General features: G+C 44.5%; 1 protein-coding gene and 1 pseudogene across 1 annotated transcript in view; one reads left to right on the top strand and one right to left on the bottom strand.

Annotated features, from left to right (window-relative positions):
• tspan4a (tetraspanin 4a) overlaps nt 1-20,430 on the bottom strand; it is a 116,089-nt gene extending 95,659 nt beyond the window's left edge. The window contains exon 1 of the mRNA XM_036535118.1: nt 20,266-20,430. The gene's annotated coding sequence lies outside the window, so the exon portion shown is untranslated. The remainder of the gene's footprint in view (nt 1-20,265) is intronic.
• LOC118781953 lies at nt 4,574-5,336 on the top strand (annotated as a pseudogene).
• Nucleotides 20,431-20,850: the final 420 nt, after the last annotated feature.

Genomic DNA, 20,850 nt, shown 5'->3' with positions numbered 1-20,850 from the left:
GCAAGCCTAGATGAATGCCCCCACTGCAGGACCTGGGAATGGACGGACTGGGGAACAAAGAGGCGGTTAGGGGGACAAGAGCTGGGACCCGGTTCATTCTGGAGGGTAGTGCGGACGGCGGTCTCGATGTCCCAAAGCACTGCTGCAACAACGCATTGTGCTGGCAGGACGGTGCTGGGCTCCTGGATGTCTTCGGCCGGAGTGTGCTGGCGTGAGAGGGCGTCAGGCTTACCGTTCTTAGAGCCCGGACGGTAGGACAGGGTGAAATCGAAACAGGAGAAAAACAGGGACCAGCGGGCTTGTCGGGGATTCAAGCGCTTAGCCGATCTGACGTACTCAAGGTTTTTGTGGTCAGTCCATACCAGGAACGGAACACTCACCCCCTCCAGCCAGTGCCACCACTCCTTGAGTGCCAGTTTGATGGCCAGTAGCTCCCGGTCGCCGATGTCATAGTTGCGTTCGGTGGGCGTGAGGCGGTGGGAGAAATAGGCGCAGGGGTGGAGCTTGTTGTCAGCAGGTAAACGCTGGGACAGGACAGCCCCCACTCCCACGTCCGAAGCGTCTACCTCCACCACGTACTGGCGAGCAGGGTCGGGTTGGGTCAGGACAGGTGCTGAGGTGAACTGAGCTTTCAAGTCGCGGAACACCTCCTCGGCAATCAGAGACCAGGTGAACACTCGGTTAATGGATGTAAGGGCGGTGAGGGGAGCCGCTACCGTACCATAATTGCGGGTGAAGCGGCGGTAGAAATTAGCAAAGCCAAGGAATAGCTGCAGCTCTCTGCGGGAGGTGGGACGGGGCCACTCCTCAGCTGCACAAACCTTCTGCCGGTCCATACGGATACTTCCTGCCATGATAACGAAGCCCAGGAAGGAAGTGGTGCTCTGATGAAAGGCGCACTTCTCCACTTTCACGTGGAGGTGGTTCTCGAGCAGACGCTGGAGGATGCGGCAGACATGCTGTACGTGCTCAGGCAGGGAGCGGGAGTAAATCAAGATGTCATCCAAGTAGACGAACACGGACCGGTTCAGTATGTCCCTGAGGATGTCGTTGACCAGGGACTGAAACACGGCTGGTGAATTCGTCAATCCAAACGGCATGACCATATATTCATAGTGACCGGACGGGGTGTTGAACGCCGTCTTCCACTTGTCCCCCTCTCGAATCCTGACCAGGTGGTAGGCGTTGCAGAGGTCGAGTCTCGTGAAGATGGTGGCGCCCTGTAGCGACTCAAAGGCGGACGACAGAAGCGGCAGGGGGTAGCGGTTCTTTACCATGATGGCGTTGAGGCCCCGATAATCTATGCAGGGATGGAGGGAGCCGTCCTTCTTCCCCACGAAGAAGAATCCAGCTCCTGCAGGCGAGGAGGAAGGGCGAATGAGGCCGGCCGCGAGGGACTCCTGGATGTATTTATTCATGGCCTCTGTCTCTGGTGGAGACAAGGAAAACAGGCGCCCCCCTAGGGGGGGACGAACCGGGCAGGTCGATGGCACAGTCATAAGGGCGATGAGGAGGCAACGAGGTGGCGTGGGACTTGCTAAAAACCAGCTTCAGGTCCATGTACTCAGGCGGCAGTGCCGACAAGTCCGGGAAATCCTTGGGAGCGGGAGCAACCGGCGATACAGGGGCCACGGCGTCCCGAAGGCAGTGGGAGTGGCAAAAAGGGCTCCAGCCCAGGATCCAGTTACCCTCCCAATCAATGTGGGGGTTGTGTCAAGCTAGCCAGGGGTGACCCAGGACCACGGCGGCTTGCGGGGAACTGATGATGTTAAGCACGATCTCCTCGCAGTGGTTGCCCGAGACGAGGAAATTCGCCGGGGGAGTGGCATGGGTAATGCGGACCAGAGGGGCCCCGGTGATCGCGTGGGCCTCCAACGGCGAGTGCAGTGGGATGCGGGGCAGGTGTAGCCGGGCTGCTAGGTCGGCGTCGATAAAACTGCCATCAGCCCCCGAGTCGATCAGGACAGAGACAGCGTGGCCCTGACCTCTGACAAGCAGGGTGGCTGAAAGCAAAGGGCGGGTCTGAGGGGAATGGTGTAAAGGGGTTACGCTTACTTGTAATCCCCTCGCTACGGGTGAGCACTGGCAGGTCGCCACGAAATGGCCAGGCTGCCCGCAGTACAGTACAGCCGAAGGTACAGTCCTTTACGGGCACATTGCAGGCCTCCTGCCCGCATGAGATCTTGGCTATAGATTTTACTGTCTTGGAGCTGGCATCGGATGGTCGGGAGAATGTCCTGGTGATGACGGATGTTTTCTCGAAGTTTACTAAGGCCATCCCCACGAAGGACCAGCGAGCAAGCACTGTTGCTGATGCTCTGGTTTGTAACTGGTTTCATCTCTTTGGGGCCCCTTGCCGCTTACACTCCGATTCATTTATGAGGGGGGCTGGATGTAGCCAGCGAGCAGCACACTAACAGGAGGTAGCTTTCCTATTGGCTCGCAGACACAATAAAAAAAAGTTTTGAACAGGCAGTGAGGGAAGGTCCAATGTTTGCGGTCCTTACCTTGCTGTAGCAGCACTGCTGGCATTCAGTGCATGTGGGACGCGGATGTTTAAGGTAGGCGCCGTTTAAATGTAACTATGTTTTTGGTAGAGCTTTTTTATTAATTTGTCTGTATTTGTATATAGGATTGCCCTATTCCACATGGTGCGGCGGTCCCAGGGACTATATTTTGGTAACCGTTGTGTGCAGGGCAATCGGGGACGTAAACCTACTGTTTGCTTTAAATTGATTCCCTTTTCCATCATTTTCCGGTCATAGAACTTGTAGAGCCGGACGGGAGTGTGCGTGCCGGACCGAGTTCTCTAGTTTCTGGCCGGAATGGTAATGTGGATATTGCATGTGGACATTTTCTTTTAGTTTTTTGTGTATAATGGCGCAAATAATGTTTTTTATTTTTTTGATGTTAGGCATGTGCATGGTCGATCACTGTTCCTCTGATGTACTGATTTGTAAGCTGTTTCCAGCTAGCCAGCAGCAACTCTGAGCGTGTTTATTGTGTAGCGCTCTATCCTTTTGCTATGCTTTGATCTAGAGTTTCGGCAGGCTGGTTAGCTGGATCAACTGCTTTTTTTACCTAACCATTTTCCACGTTGTCATTGCTAGCTAACCCGCTCTGCGGCTGGTGCATGCAGCTATAGAAAAGGGGGTTTACCTTACTGCGGTTTGCGGTGTATTTTATTTTGCGTTTGCTGTGCTGGGCTATCGGCTTTATTTGCATGGCCTCCACATTCTGCTTGCGTGCAGTTTATATCACTTGCATTGTGCTGTACCAGTATACACGTGTGACGAGCGACTTCTCCCCTTTTCTAGCAGGAGCACCACGCGGAGGTATGAGATCTTGGGGCTAGCTTAGCTCTGAGCAGTGTGGGAAGTATAGTGTGTAAGGGTGTGCGGATGATTTCTATTGCTCTCGCCCTATCCTTTAGGATTGTAATAATTGTATCATTTTTATATTTACGACTTCAGCCTCTTTATTAAGAAAAAGGGGCCACGGAGCTCCTGGTGTTCAAGAGGGTGGCATAGCGGCTTTACTCTGAAGAGTGTTATATCTGCATCTAATGAAACAATAACCTCTGGGATGTCATAAGATGAGGGGGTATGAAGTACATTAAAAAGATGGCAGACATTAGAAAATAGGCACCGTCCCTTAATAAAACCTCTCTGATCAGTTGAAATGATGTTAACCAGAGGTAGCTCCGAAGAGCTAATAATTTTGCTAGTATTTTCACATCAGCATTTAACAGTGAAACTGGACAATATGAACTGCATTCAGATGCATCTCTGCCAGGTTTCAGTAAAAGGATTATTGATGCTTCTGTGAGGGATTTTGGCAGTACACCCTGAGATAAAGAATGTTCATATAAATATAAATATAAAGTAACAGGGCAGCTAATTTGGCTGAATTTTTTTATATAATTCAATAGGAAAGCCATCAAGCAGGGCTGGATCATGGTCCCGTGAGGCCCCTGGGCACATGTCTTTTGGAGCCCCCCCCCCCCCCCCCCCAATACCACTAATAGTTAGCTAGCTAGTAGCTTTGATTTAAGCATCATGACTATGGCATGCTGTTTTAACATTTATTCAATCCACTGTAGCTAGCTACCCTTTATCTTATACCCCTTTCACACAGACAACCCACGGACAAATGCCACCTAACTAACTAGTTAAGTTGTGTGCCACCTAACTAGTTAGACAGCTGAGTTTTAGGCTGATAGCTAGTTAACTAGCTGGCTTTTTAGTGCAGCTAATTTGGTTGTAAGGGCAGCTACCTGGCAAAAATGAGAGCTAGCTAACTAATTTCTGTTAACAAGCTGAATCATAAGGGCAGCTAGCTATGGAAAATGGGCAGCTAGCTAAAATAAAGGGATAGCTAGTTACAATAAGTCAAACACCTCACTACAGGAGTTCCACAGGGTTCAGTACTGGGACCCCTACTCTTCTCAATTTATATCAACTCTCTTGGCTCAGTTATCAAATCACATGGCTTCTCCTATCACTGCTATGCTGACGACATCCAACTCTTTTTCTCTTTCCCTCCCTCTACCCCCCAGGTCAACGAAAGAATCTCTGCATGCCTGGCTGACATCTCCAAATGGATGACATCCCACCACCTGAAGCTGAACCTCAGTAAAACGGAACTGCTCTTCATCCCAGCCGGCCCCCCTGCATGACCTCTCCATCACCATCGATGGCACCACAATACCATCCTCTCAGTCAGCAAAGAGCTTGGGCATCATCCTCGACAGTAACCTGGACTTCAAGGAGTACATTGCTCGCACGTCACGGGCCTGCCGATTCCTCCTCCACAACATCAGGAGGATTCGTCCGTTCCTGACAACATACGCGACGCAGCTCCTTATCCAGGCCACAGTTCTCCCTCGACTGGACTACTGCAACGCTCTCCTCGCAGGCCTCCCAGCATGCACCACCCAGCCTCTCCAGCTCATCCAGAATGCAGCTGCCAGACTGATCTTCAACTTCCCCAAATTCTCCCATGTTACTCCCCTGCTGAAATCCCTCCACTGGCTTCCTGTCGCTGCCAGGATCAGATTCAAGACCCTGACCCTCGCCTTCTCTGCAATCAACAGGACAGCCCCTGCCTACCTCGAAGAACTCATCCAGCCCTACACACCAGCCCAACCCCTGCGCTCAGCAGCAACTGGACGCCTCGCTCCCTGCATGGTCAAGGCAGGAGGTGCTCGTTCTGCCAGACATCGGCATTTCACCTACATCGCTCCCCAGTGGTGGAACGAACTCCCGGTCTCGCTACGGACAGCTTCTTCACCCCAGTCCTTCAGACGGGGCCTGAAGACGCACCTCTTCAGACTCTACCTGGACTGACCCAGCACACAATTGCTGCCCCCCCGCCCATCAGTGCTGTCATAAATTGCTGTGCTTTTTAAATTGTGCTTTTAAATTGTCTCTTGTTGCCGCCTTTACCCTGACGCTCATTGCGCCATTTGAAGTTGTCGAAGTCCGCCGTTTGAAAGTGTATCGTATTAGTTGCCCTATAGGCTGTAATTGTACAAATCTGATAGTACTGTGTCCTCAAACAGATGCTGCTCTAAGCTGAGAACTGTCTCATTGTGGAACTGTACACATCCTGTCCCCGTACTGTCGCTATACTTGCTGTATGCACTTAGTCGCTTAGTCGCTATGTAAGTCGCTTTGGATAAAAGCGTCTGCTAAATAAATAAATGTAAATGTAAATAACAAACAGTTTGCCATAATATGACACCCTTCAAACTGTCCTGTTATGCAGAATGAACTGACTTGTGGGCGAATATTGTATGATGTCACAGCATATTGTAGCATGCCAACCAGTCGCTCAGTTGTACAGAAGCTCTGTACTCTCCTAGAGGCTCTTGTTTTAAGCATACACTGTATGTATCAAGGGGCCCAGGTGTTAGGTATAATGTATGCACCGAGGGGCCTTGGGGGCCTAGTGGTCAACTCACACTGTAGGCACCCAGGAGCCCGGGGAGCCTAGTGGTCAGCTCATGCTTTATGTGCGGAGGGGCCCAGGGACCCTCACACTGTAGGTGCCGAGGGGCCCAGGGGCCCTAGTGGTCAGGTCACTCTTTAAACGCCAAGGGACCTGGGGGCCCTCACACTATAAGCACTGAGGCGCCCAGGGGCCCTAGTGGTCAGCTTACGTTTTAAACACCAAGGGGTCTGGGGGCCCTCACATTGTAAGCACTGAGGGGTCTAGGCGGCCCTAGTGGTGAGCTCACATTTTAAACACAAAGGGGCCCAGGGGCCCTCACATTGTAAGCGCTAAGGGGTCTGGGGGACCCTAGTGGTTAGCTCACGCTATAAGCACCCAAGGGCCTAGTGGTCAGCTTGCGCTGTGTGCACTGAGAGCCCAGATGTTCAACTTCTTTCGGAAGTCTTGGGCCACGCACCATGCACAGCCTGAGGCTTGGAGGCCCCCTGGCAGTCCGAGGCCACAGGGCACTGGCCTCACTGGCCCAGTCCATAATCCAGCCTTGCCATCAGGCCCCAGGGCCTTACCACTTTGCATTGCAGAAATTGTGTGTGTGATTTCCTCAAGTCTGAGGGGTTGATCCATCTTTTCTTTTGGTCAGGGGAGATAGTGGGAACCTATATTTTATCAAAGAAAGCTGTCAGTACTGACTGGTACTTTAGTGACTCTGACTTATATGAGTTGGAGTAATAATTTTTGATATATCCTGAATTTGAGAGATGAGTTGTGAAACAGATTTAGATTTAAGTTGGTGAGCTAAAAGTCAACCAGCCTTTTCACCATGTTCATAAAATAAGCCTTTTCACGGTAGAATGAGTTGCTATGTATGTGAATTTGAAATTAAGTTATACTGAGTCTGAAGAGAAATTCTTTCCTTATAGAGTTCAGGAGTAGGAGATGTGGAACACAGGTGATCTATTTCAAGTATAGAATTAATAAACTGTTGCTGTTTTTTCTTTCTCTCTCTATTAAGATGAGAAGAGTATGATATAATTTCCCCCCTGAGAACTACTTTGAGTATCTCCCAAAGGAGGGATGGAGAAACAGAGTCTGACAAATTAGAGTTTAGGAAATTAAATGAAATGAGTATGCTGAGTATGTGACTGGGTACATCAGCACCTGTGTTGACCACATTGTACCCACCATACAAATCAAGAAGTTTCCAAACCAGAAGCCTTGGATTAACACTCAGGTACGCCACATGCTGCATACTCGATCCCTCGCATTCAGATCAGGTGACAAGGAGGAGTACAAGGCAGCAAAGTACAGACTGAGGAAAACCATCAGGTAGGCTAAAAAGCAGTACAGAGAAAGGATGGACGGCTTCTACTCTACTGCTGATGCTGGACGGATGTGGCAAGGCCTGCAGCACATCACAGACCACAAAGGCACCACCAAAGAGATCACCAACTCCCCTCCCACCCTGCCGGAACAACTAAACCAATACTGCAGCAATACTCAGAAGAGGTGCTCCAGCACCCAGACCATGCAACCCCCCCCCCCCCCCACTAACTGTCTCAGCAGCTGATGTACACAAAGTCCTGAGAAGAATAAACCCCCGCAAGGCAGCAGGCCCAGATAACATACCTGGGAGGGCTCTCAAAGCAGGTGCCACAGAGCTGGCTGATGTTCTGGCCTCCATCTTCAACCTGTCCCTCTCACAAGCCACCGTCCCCACGTGTTTCAAAACCACCACCATCATCCCAGTTCCCAAGAAGAGCCCAGTGTCTTGCCTGAATGACTACAGGCCAGTTGCACTCACTCCAATCATCATGAAGTGTTTCGAGAGAATGGTTCTGGCCCACATCCAGAGCAGCATACCTGGAACACTGGACCCCCTGCAGTACGCCTACCGCTCTAACAGATCTACCTCGGACACCATCTCTGCAACCATCCACATAGCACTTTCCCATCTGGAAAACAAAGATGCCTATGTCAGGATGCTCTTCATTGACTACAGCTCTGCTTTTAATACAGTCATCCCCTACAAGCTCACCAGCAAACTGCTGCACCTTGGTCTCAGCCCCACACTCTGTGACTGGATGTTAGATTTCCTCACTGGCAGGCCACAGGCTGTCAGAATAGGAAATACAACATGTAGTAGCATCTTGATGAACACCGGCACCCCACAAGGATGCGTCCTCAGCCCCATGCTCTACACACTGTTTACACACGACTGTGTCGCCTCTCACAAGGACAACACCATCCTGAAATTTGCTGACGACACCACTGTCATCGGACTCATTACTGGTGGTGACGAGACAGCATACAGGGATGAGGTGGCAAATCTGGTGACATGGTGTGAAGAGAACAATCTCACCTCGAGGGTGATATTGCTATTATGCAACAGTTCTACGAACAAGGCTGTTTATCAAGTAACAATAATTTGAGACAACAGATTATGTTTTTTGTCATTTATTTGGCTCCGCTAACAAAAATACTTCCTTCAGTATTACATTTACACATGCTGTCAAGAAACACATAAAATTTCTTGACTGCAGGTTAGTTAGCTAGCTAGCTTCCTGCTGTTTATCATACACAAAAAGGCTAGCTAGCTACTTTCTTTCATAACCGACAGCAGGCTCGCCAGCTACTTTTTATCATACACATAAAGGCTAGCTATACGGTAGGCAAGCAAGCCACTTTTAATCATAGCCCACTACAGGCTAGCGAGCTACTTCAATGTGGTACAGATAGTTTGATTTTATTTCTTTGGATCTTCTTAAGCAGACAACAAATCATAAATTAACTAAAAAGGTGCCGTTTTTACTTCACATATTTGTTTCGTGCTGCCTGTGTACTTCATAGCAGCAGCATATTTTGCAAATTGCACACGTCTTTTCAAATTGTCCGTCTCTCTTGAAAAATCCGAAGTGTCGCCAAACATTTGATTTGTAGCACTTCGGTGGAACGTGCAGCTCTTCCTCCTCCACGATGATCTGCAACTCACCCGAACACGCCTCCAACTGCCGCGAGACTTGGCCGAGAGACTTGACGAGAATTAGCCACTGACGGCAGTGGAGATGACAGAGCGCGCTTGAGAAACAGTTTAGAGAGGAGGAATCAAAATATAAAATTATTGGTCACATTTTTATATAATAAAGGCATAGGACCTGTACTAATAATTACAGTATATATAAATAAATCGGATTTTACCGGTGCAAAGATATTAGAAACAATGCATCCCGAGTTCATCCCAAGTTGAATCCGGTGCACACTTTTTTTAATCAGGGCAAGTGCATCGTGAACTTTTATGCCAGTGCACCAATGCAGTCAGTGAATCTTACCATCCCTCTTATACACGATATATATCCACCATATATTACTGTTGGTCTGGGTTGCCTAACTAATTTTAGTTTAGTTTTTTGGCATCTAAAATATGACACGGTATGTCAAGGATAAAATGAGAAACTTATGGACTTGTTTCCATCATTGTTCTTGCTGAAACATTTCTGATTTTTTTATTTCCTCAATTCATTAGGATAAATTTTTTGATTGTAATGGCCATTATTGCATATGAACAGTGAAAAAATGTTCTGAATATATGGGAAATAAAAGAGATGTTGACCTTTAAAGTTTATACTGTCTGTTATCATTGATGCAGTCATCTACCAAAATCTATTTGAATTGAAATATTTTTAAATGCTTCTAAAGGCAAATATTGATATATGTGATTAATTTAGAGTAATTAATCAGAAAGCATGTAATTAATTAGATTTTTTTAAATCATTTGACAGCCATAATTATATTACGTCAATGGTAATCATACAAAAACGCAATATTATGTTTACAATTGTCAATAGTATTGGCGGTGCCAAGGCAGTGGGGGGCCCCCAAATCAAATTCTGCTGAGGGCCCCATAAAGGCTTGGGTCGGCCCTGTGGCTGAGTATTCCACTTGTTTTAGGGAACTGAGCAGGTTTCTGTCCAGAAAGAAATAATCAATTCTAGAATAGGACTGATGTACATTTGAAAAAAAGAAAATACCTTGCTGTCAGGGTTGCGAAAGCACCACAGATCTATGCACCCTGCGTGACTCATAAATTCAGAAACTTTTTTGGCCATTTTAGAGGGAATATGTATTTTAGGGTTGGACCAGTCTAATATTGGGTTCATCGTGCAGTTGAGGACTCCACCCAGTATCAGGTAATGAGAATTCAGGTCGGGTAATTTGGAAATAAGCTTATGAACAAACCCCACATCATCCCAGTTAGGGCCATATAAGTTCATTATCCAGAGACAATAATGTGGTGGCCTTGCAGATCAGCTACAACTTCAGAGACTGTAACCTGCATTTATTAATGTATTAATATAGCTGTCCCTTGGTATTAAACCCAGAATGAAAAATCTGGCCTACCCATGATTTATTTAATCTAAGGTGATCTGAATTACACAGATGTGTTTCTTGAAGGAATGCTACATCAGTTTTCAAATTTTTAAGATGAGTGAATACTTTGGCCTATTTCACACGACCATTTAGTGCTTTTACATTCCATGAAGTAAATCTAATGGCTGACCCTCCCATCCCTATTCCACCACCTAATCCGCTAATCATGACTGTTCACTGAAGTTAACTTCAGTGCAGTGCTCATGACTCAATATTTTAATATGTAACAGGCTCAGTTTCATGCCATCCTCAACATCCACAGAAGACTGTGTCAAATAAAATACAGTAAAACATAAAGAGATTACATGAAACATAAAGAAAAAGGCAGTCATTAATCTGAACACCCCCAAAAAATTCCCTCCTATGTTTGCCTCCCCAACTGAGGCAAGCAGGACTCTTCCTTCATACAAACACTCCCAGTCATGCATTTTGGTGCAATGTTGTTGTTTTTCTCAAAATTACACATATAAACATTACATACATAGAAAGAGACCTGTTCATTGCTTTGTCTTACCAAATGGTATGCTGCCAGTTCACACAAGCCACCTGCTGCTGCCAGCGTGCATAAATTCCAATTGCTGCTGTCAATGGAAGTGCTGATGATGCAAGGGGCTGCACTCGCACCCTCTCTCACAACTCTTACACACAGCGGACACTAAATAACAATTCTAAACTGAATTAAGCATGCACTCATCTCGAAGGAGAAGTTCTCAACCTCTGATTTTTTTATCCAGTTGTATTTAGCTTCAAATTTTATTTTTAGCTCTGAAAAAATTACCGAGTTCTGGACCTCAGTGACCTCATAGCTGGTTACGGGCATGGCTACGAGCTAGCTACACTACAACAAGCTAGCTATCAAATACTGCCACAATCACCAGTCATTTCAAATAGGCTAGGTACCAGCTAAACCCGATGTTAGCCCACAGTCAGCACTAGCCTGCCAGCAGAACAGCTGTCCAATCCATTCCAGTCGATCGCTTCACTGTTGTAGGGTAGCTTTCACCTCAATCCACTGAGTGTAGAAAGCCTCGGCATCCGTCACTGTCTCGAAGGTAATTGTCCCCCCTCATAAAAGATTTGCAGATGGGCAGAATAAAGAAGTCTGAATTGAATTCCCTTCTGGTATAGGGCTACTTTGATGTTCTTGAAAGCTGAACGTTTCTTGGAGAGGCTTGCACTTAGGTCAGGATAAAGTCTCAAAGTCTTCCCCTGATACTGTAGTACATGTTGCCTGGCCTAACGCAGCGCCCGTTCCTTGTCTTGATAGCGGTGGAAACAAAAATGAGTCTGGGTGGCTGACCCTTTGTGGGCTTTGGTGCTAGTGCATGATGCGCTCTATCAAGTTCAGGTGGTTGTTCAAATACCTGGTCCCCCATCACATCCTTCAGCAAGGCGGAGACAAATGTCACCATTTCACTCTTAGTTTCACTGTCCTCAGGCACATTTACTATACGGATATTTGCTCTATGTAAGCAATTTTCCAAGTCGTCACAGTGATTTAATATTACAAAGTATAGCAAATGCGACGGTGAAAACTATGAGCTAATGAAATAATGCTAATGAAAATATAACAAACCATGTAACGTAACACGTGCGCTACATAGCATAAAATAAGTTATGTGCAAATGGGTTAATGTGTGTGCACAGTATGTGTATGTATCTGTTGGGGTTGGGGGGGGGGGGGGTGCTTGGCAAGAGCACCAACACCTTCAATAGTTCCTCTTTCACACTTTGTTCTTTTTGTTAAGCTATTGCAACTGACATTCCACTCATTTACTAACATTAGCACATAGGGAGAAGGGCATGGAAAATGCATTGACTTGCTGCTATTTTTATTATTCAGGAGCTGCAATGTATTGCATGATGTTTCCTAGACAATGTGAAAATGCACAGTGCTGCTTAAATAGGTACATTGGCTTCGCTGGGGGTGATACAAATCTGCTGCTTCACAGTATGCAGGCAGGGAAGTTAACTAGGGATACACAATATGGTTGGGGGAAAAAAACATCTGTCAACATTTTCAACATTTTTTCATTCAAAGTACCCATCACCCCTGTAGGAAACCTACTGGATCAACTTTACAGTTGGTTGAGTGCGTATCTGATATCATGAACCTTAGTAACGCAATTTAATTATTTGGAATCTCACAAAGAACCTTTTAATACGTAACAAATGAATTTACACAGCAGCAATTTATGCCTAAGCAAAATCATCTCTGACTCTCCACTAAGCATGCCAAAGCATGAACTGCTATTGAGGGTTTAATGAAGCTTATTCTTACGGCCTTACAGTAGCATAGCCATAGCAGGGGAAACAGCTTAACCCATGGAGCCTGCCCATGGAGACTCATCCCTCTGTTACATCCATGATTACCATCTCTAAACTTCCACTAAGACACACACTCAACTCTCAAATACTCTGATCACATTCAAAGGTCATGTCATGACTGTGGATGCTCACATTTATGTGGTGTGTGTGTGTGTGTGTGTGTGTGTGTGTGTGTGTGTGTGTGTGTGTGTGTGTGTGTGTGTGTTTGTATGTGTGCGTACGCATGTGTTTATGGTGACAGATGGGAGGCTCAGTTACCAGCAGACTTCATTCCAAGGATGCCATACATTTAAAAAAGCCTTACAGCTTTCACATTTTCCATTCCTTCCTGCACCTTGAGACTAATGATTTATGTCTCAGCACACAGTGTGTATGCAGGTTTGCATGCTGCACTGGGGCCTTAGTTCTAAGCTCACGCAGCAGAGCAGACATGTGAAGCATTACCCTGATGACACCAGGAAAGCTATAAGCTTTGTGACTGTCACTAAGGCTGTGACAAGCAGGCTGAAGTCCCACAGCAGAGTGGGAGCACCAGTGGATAGATATAAATGAGCCACAGTTGAAGGACACTGTGATTACCAAATGAGAATGACTGGGGAAAATTAAGAAATGAGAAAGTGAAAATTGGGAGGGAGGCATGAAAAGTTAAATTACATAGAAATACTGATAAGGAAAATAGGTACAGACATCCCTACAACCATTTTCCCAAATGACTGATGTTTGTTCTTTGTTCCTGTAGTGGCTATTGCTACATACTGCACACTCTGTTGCAAATGGCATTCATTTTTTACTGCGTTAGTATAAGACCACTGACATTTAATCTCCTGTGACTACACAAGAGAATATCAGCAGTAACCATAAAAACACTGGCACTGAGAAAAATTAACACTGCCAACTGAAGCTTACAAACATGGATATTGTGGCAAGCTGGGGTTCAATTACATGGAAGAAAAAGGCACACTTAAACATTTTGCTTTTTTTAAAGCACCCTGTTCTGTCTTTAACAAGACAGCACACAGGCAAGCATTTATTGTATAACCAACAAAGGGGAAAGGGGAAGGGAGGTCAACAAACAGCAACACAAACCACTTAATGGTGACACCCTACTGAACCCAAACGGACATGGACAACGAAAGCAGAGGACTTAACTAAGATAACCAATATAACCAATAATTAAACAAACACATAACTAAACAGTTATTTAACAACAAAACTGCAAATGGTGCATTCGCTGGGAATTCTGGGTAATGCTCTGCAGGTACCTCCCACCTTGCTACAACATTATATTTTGTATTCACAGGTCTCAGAACAATCCAACATCAAAATTATGAGCATAAAAATGCATCTAAACAGTCAGAGCGAGATGGACTGAGTTAATTAGACATGAAGTGGCAGGTGAAGCATGTGGTAGTAATTAACAGGCAGCGATGATACATCACGTTACATTACATGCATTTAGCAGACACTCTTATCAAGAGTGACCTCCAGCACAATAGAAAATAAGTGTATCCATCCAACTTAAATCACCAGCAGAATCAGACCAGGCTAACACACTACCAGACCAGTTAGTGTGAGCATGATACTATTCAAGAGATACCATAACTAACGTGAATAGACAGCCTAGAAACTAAGTAAAGCTAAGAAGCTAAGTATACACAATACCATACACCACACAGTCATTAGATCACAGTATCTATAACTCATATCACTACAGGTAAAATTAGATTTGTGTGCATTTTCTGAAGAAAATGCAAAATGTAATTGGCTGTGTTCATTATTGAGCATACATGCTATTGGAGTTGCTGCATGCCGTCTCCCTCCCCTCTCTGTGTCTGACATTCTGAGCTCACTTTGAATGTGTTAACATGACTTGGAGCGAAGATTGAACTGGGTGTGTACTTCAGTTCATAATTCAAAACTGTTCACCTCTATTTGGATGTTTAATTCAGGGGCAGACTTGGCAGAGATACGGCAGTTTAACAAATATATTTTTCAAATGTGGAAGTGAAATACTCCCAGTGTTCTCCCCTATAGTTTTGAATGGAGGTAAAATCTGTGTTTTTTAGGTTGCACAAGTGTAGCTGTATTTTTATGTCTAATTTATGCATGTAGAGGCAGAATTTACGGAGATACAGCTGTTTAAAAAACGCATTTGGAAGCGAGTTTCTAACCCTGGTCTCTCTGCTCCGCTAAACTCATCCAGCCAGTGTTGTTACAAGTTGAGCTTGATATGTCACTAGTTCTACTGGAAACAATGGTATTTAATAAATTCTCACGGAGTGATGTAACTGCTGAAACTGCTTGACTACCGGCTACGCTACTGGCTTTACACAGGGCTCACACAAGCTACTCATTTCAGCTCTGCTGCAAAATGTGTGTAGAGCCAGAATTCGCGGAGATACGGCACTTAAAAATGTGTTTTTCTAATGCGGTTTTTGTGCATTGGGCTTGCTGTCTCCCTCTCCCCCTCCCTTCAGATGCACTCTTTCTCTTGCAGTGGAGCATGACACAGAGGGGTAAGTTCACAGCACGTCTCACTGATTGGCTCCTTTGCAACAATTTAATTATCAGGCAACCACACTAATAAACAGCCAGTAATACAAGTAGCAGGTGTTAGGGGGCAGGGATTGAGGAGGAACCAAGATGCAGTCTGAAGAGGTGAGTCTTCATTCTGTGGCAGAAGTCCAGTGATTCTGCTTTCCTGACCCCGCGGGTAGCTCATTCCATCACTGGGGGACCAGTATAGACAGGCATCATATCTGAGAGGAGCTACCCTGTTGGGATGGAACTGTCACTTGCCCCATACTTGCAGAGTGTATTGATCTGGGCAGTACAAACAGTTTGAAGCATGACTGTGGATATTAGGGGGCTGACCCATTCAGTGTCGCATATGCCAGCACCAAGGTTTTGAACTTGATATGAGTGATAACATGAAGCCAGTGAAGTGAGGTAAAGAGGGGTGTGACTTGACTATGCTTAGGGTGGTTGTAAACAAGTTGTGCAGCTGCATTCTGGATTAGTTGCAGAGGTATAATGACACAGGTAGGAAGACAAAGCAAAGAGAGAGTTACAGTAGTACAGACATGAGAGGACCAGGGTCTGAACTACGAGCTTTGTAGAATACATAGTAAGGGCAGTTAGAGATTAAGCATTACGCCAAGGCTTTTGACAGTGGCAGTGCTATTGGTGAAAAAGCTTGTAGAGGCTAGGCTGCAGGAGAGGTCTTAAAAAGGAGAGGACCTGGAGGAGATGTAAAGCATTTCCATCTTAGCCAAGTTAAGCTTTAGGTGGTAGTCCACCACAGTGGCGTTGTTAGGTCCGATCATTCGGGGCTATAGCCCCAAATATTTTAAGCCTAGCCCCGAATATTTTTTCCCTGAAAAAAGGAGGTGTTTACTGTGTAACAGAGCGGAACTTGACTGGCAGCTTCCGAAGGTGTGATCATTTTTATGTATTATAAAGGTAGATATAACCTCCCCAACCTACCGATGGCGATCTCCCTTCAAAAAAAAAAAAGAAAAAAGACAAGCAGAATAGCAGAATCTGTCTGTAAGTGTCCAGTCCATTAAAATACAATATATGCATGGTAATGTTCCAATTTATCTATTGTATGTATTATGACAGTAAATTCAGCTTACTTAATGTACACTTACATACATCCACAACATAATATTATGTTTAACTCACTGAAGTAATGGCATATTTCATGCATATTCTAGGAACAGAACAACAGTAATTTTACAGAAGATAGTACTCTTCATCTCAAAATGTTTGGCAACTGTAGCTATACAGACATAGCACAATATTACTTTTTTAGGCTACCAAAGAAGATGCCCATGCACATTCCAACACCAAATATGTCTCTTCAAATGAAACACTGGAATATCCTTTCAATCTTAATTTTTAATGTGAATTTATCAATTACAAACATTTTGTCGAATCAATAATCCTTGAATACCCTTTTTAAGTATTTTAGTACCAATTTTTGCTTTTATTTTGTATTACATTACATTACATGTATTTAGCAGACACTCTTATCCAGAGTGACTTCCATCATAATAGAACATAAGTGTATCCATTCAATTTAAACGAGCAACAGTGTCAGACCAGGCTAATAACACTCCCAGACCAGTGAGTGTGAGCATAACACTATTTGAGCCCTACCACAAGTTAACTTGTGCATTCTGACAAAAGCCAAGTATACTACGATACCACAGTCCCTAGAACACAAAATCATAATATATCATAATACTACACATAAAATTAACATCAAATGCAAGAAGTAGCAGGTGTTTGGGGGTGGGGATAGACGTTTAACTAATATGCAGTCTGAAGAGGTGGGTCTTCAGTCTGCATCAGAAGATAGCCACTGAATCCACTGTCCTAACCCCCATGGAGAGTTCATTCCACCACCGAAAGACCAGTATAGACAGGGATCATGCTTGAGAGCAGCGACCCCATTGGGTCGGGACAGTCAGTTGCCCTGTAGATGCATAATGCAGAGATCTTGAGGGAACATAGAGTTTGAAGAGGGGTCGTAGATATGAGGGGGCTGTCCCATTCACTGTCCTGTATTCTAGCACCAAGGTTTTGGACTTGATGCAAGCAATAACAGGAAGCCAGTGAAGTGAGGTGAGTTGACTATGTTTAGGGAGATTGTAGACAAGTCGTGCAGCTGTGTTTTCCTTGTATAAGCTTAAATATGTATATGCACAGCTCTCCTCACAAGTTGAGGTCAACTGAGGCTTTTATGGATGTGATGGCTGTTTTCAGTATATAGTCTGATTTGGTTGGTGAGAATGATGTGAGTTTGGACACTAAGTTAGGGTAACTTTGAGTTAGCTTCCTCTTTATCAGATCCAAGATCCTGAATTTGTTGTCATGGCGGTCAGCTGGCTGGATTTTAGCTCAGTTTTCCGAAACAGAAAAGCTAACCCTTTTGAGTTCGCCAAAATATTTACAAAGGTTTGCCAGCTAACTCATTAATCCCACATTATGACACACCTCAAGCACACCTTGCAGGAAAAACAGGACAGTATATAAGCAAGCCTACAAAATGACTGGGTGACTTCACCCTCTAATAATCTGCCTGAACCTCTCCTTCAGCAAATGGGCCTTAAGTGACCCATCATTATAAAAACACCAATGATATGAATAGGGTCAATGATTGGGTGGGACTGATAATGGGACAGGATCAGTAACAGGAGCGTGTTCCTAAGGGGGTATGGTCAAGAACAGGGGTTGGATTAATAAGGTGGTGGGGTCAAATAGAGGGTCAGACAATCTGCCAGGGTAAGATCAATAAGGAAAGTATAAATGACAATGCTGGTAGCACACGTGGGGGAATGTTGCTGACACACATTAAATTCCCATGGCACTTAATTACAGCTTTGGGAGATTTTTCACTAGCAAGAGCTAATGATGTGCAAAGGCATACAGAGTGAGCTAATTGGGGCTATAATTAGAGGAAATAATCAAGGTAACAAAGAAATATGATAACTGTACTGAGAAGAAGAAACATCCACAGTGAAAGATTTTGCCCTATAGGAACAGAGAGAAGAAGAGGGAAATGGAAAGAAAGTGGGATATGTATCGTTCCAACATACTTCAGTTGTGTACTGGAAAGAGTATTGTTTTTCAAAATTTTCCAAAGCTGTCACTAAAGGCAGCAAGGAGAAGGGGAAGAAAACCAGTGGTGTGTTAAAACACAGTGATGAGGCCTCGCTGAAGTCTGTCTAACACCTTTTTACAGGGAGGTGCTAATTGGGAAGGACAATAATGTCAGTTTTTGTGAAGAGCTCACAGCAGTTTTTGTCAATTCCCACACACATTCTCTCTCTCCCTTCTCTCTTTATAAGGTAACAGTAGTGTTATTTCTCCTCCTTCTACTCCATTCCACTCCATCACATCCATATTGCATTCCTGTGGAATAACTGTCTGCCTACCAAGTGCTTAGTTACTTTTCTGGATTGTTTTGAAACTGGTGTGCCTCTCTCTTTGTCTGATGATCTATTTCAGACACCAGAAAACCCCACAGCTTTACAAAATACACAATGTCTGATATCCCATTTAATCTTTTCTCCTGCTAAACTGAACTACTTCACCCCTCTCTTTCTCCCTCTCCATCTGTATTTTTAAGTGCCATGTTGGCCACTCTCAGCATGGCCAGTGTTTATTCTAATTGTCAAGTGTTCTACCACACCTAAAAAAGTAGTGTAGTTTAGCCACAAGACACCACAGCAACAGAGTAAAAAGATGATTGCCATTTTGGTGTAGTGCTGTTTGGTTTGGTGTGTTTTAAAAAATGCACTGTTGAGTCAAAGAGCATACATGTTTTTTTTCTGCTCTTGATAAATGGGCAGAAACTGTTCCAAGTTCACTCAAGCATATCAAGTAGCATGGAAACAGACTTTGGAGCCTCATCTGTTTCATCTATGTGCTTTTTGTATCTCAACAAAAACAGTCAAATATGGGACAAAATCATTCAATGTGTATTCAAGACTACTATAATATGCATTACAATTATAGAGTTTTCCCTACTATCAGATTAATTCAGTGCATTTGACTGAGCCTGATTCCCAGCAGCAACAATTTTCAGAGCCCACATTATGCATTCCCCAGACTACACCCTGCTGTTATGTGCTGACCGGTTAGTGAGGCCAGTTATCCATCTCTTTTCCATGATTGCTTTCAGGGGATTCTACGCCATTCCCTCAGAATGAGGGGGGATATTTAAAGGAATGCTGGCATGTTATTACCTCTCTAGAGAGAGTGTGTTTTTACTTAAATCCATGAGCAAGTCTTGCTCTCATTCTCTCTGGGGATTTCTTTCTTTCCTCCTCCAGCATGCAACAAAGCTTCCCTTTCTTTTCATCTAAGCTCTCCATTGCTCCATTTCCAGACTCCAGAAGACATTTAACACAAAGAGCACCTTTGGCTGATCCAAATGTGCATTGGTAGGGGAATTTGAGCAAGGCAATAGATGTGCGTTGAATGTTGTACCTAATGTTGGCTAGCCATGTTTGTATTTTTAAGATAGTGCCTGAATATAAATCATGTTTGCATGTAGCATTGTAGCATGTTTGAAGGCAGCCTGTAGTGATCTTTGAGAACTATAGTTAATTAAAGTGAGTCATTTCTTATGGTCTTCTGACAACAAGCAAGCAGAGTTTTTTTTATTATGACACGCTGGTAAAGCATCCTGAGAGTATATCCCAATAGTCATAACCGGTTAGCCACTTACGAGGGAAAGTTATGGCTCCACTAAGAAAATCGAGACTTGTACCCCGTTTTTACCTCACCCCCCCCCCCCCCCCCAACCCTTCCGTCACAACCCAGTGTAATTTTGTGTCTTATAGCTGTGCATCTGGATTGGACTATGAATGTCACTCACTGCAACTCTTAATACAATTAAGCATGTATGTGTGTCTATGTATGTGTGTTTATGCATTTGTGTGTATGTGTGTGTGATTGTCAGTTCAAATGTAGTTTGAGTCATATGCGGTGGGTGCTGGTTGTGTTTGCAGTGTTGTGTGCCGCTATAGGAAATATTCTTACCTCTCACTGTTTTTGTATGTCTCTGTCCCCTTTTTCTTTCCTACGGGTCTCTCTCCTCCAGCACAGGTCCTCCAGAAGCAGCTGAAGTGTTGACGCTGTCCCTCAACTTTCTGTCTCCTTCCCTTTCTGTTTTTTGACTGCTCAGTTAGATAAACACAGGGCAGTACTTCCTCTCCCACACTCCCATCATGCAATGGTCCTTCTTTAAAACTTGGGGTTTAACAAAAAAAGTCAAACATAAAGGAATAAAAAAAAATGTTTTCTCTGAACAATATTGCAATGCTGCCATCTAGTGGACACAAGAAAAATCACAATAGTTTGCCACAGGACAATCCTCTTCAAAAATTAGCAAAAACTCTTAATCCCTTTGAAGTAAGCTTTTAACTTTTTGTTCAGATCAATAAATAAATGGTCGTTTTTATTCTCACGAATCAAACAGACTTTGGCAGTAAATACACAGATAGTTCCTTTCAGCAAGAAAGCAATGACAAACAATCTTCATTCGGTTTTTAGTGTTCTGTCAAGAAAAGGCTAGCTATAGATTTCAGCATGTGCACATCATATAACAATACAATGGATTTAAAT

This window comes from Megalops cyprinoides, chromosome 8 (assembly GCF_013368585.1).
Source record: "Megalops cyprinoides isolate fMegCyp1 chromosome 8, fMegCyp1.pri, whole genome shotgun sequence".
NCBI lineage: Eukaryota > Metazoa > Chordata > Actinopteri > Elopiformes > Megalopidae > Megalops > Megalops cyprinoides.
The sequence above is the reverse complement of the archived record's forward strand: the minus strand, read 5'-3'. Positions and strand labels throughout refer to the sequence as shown.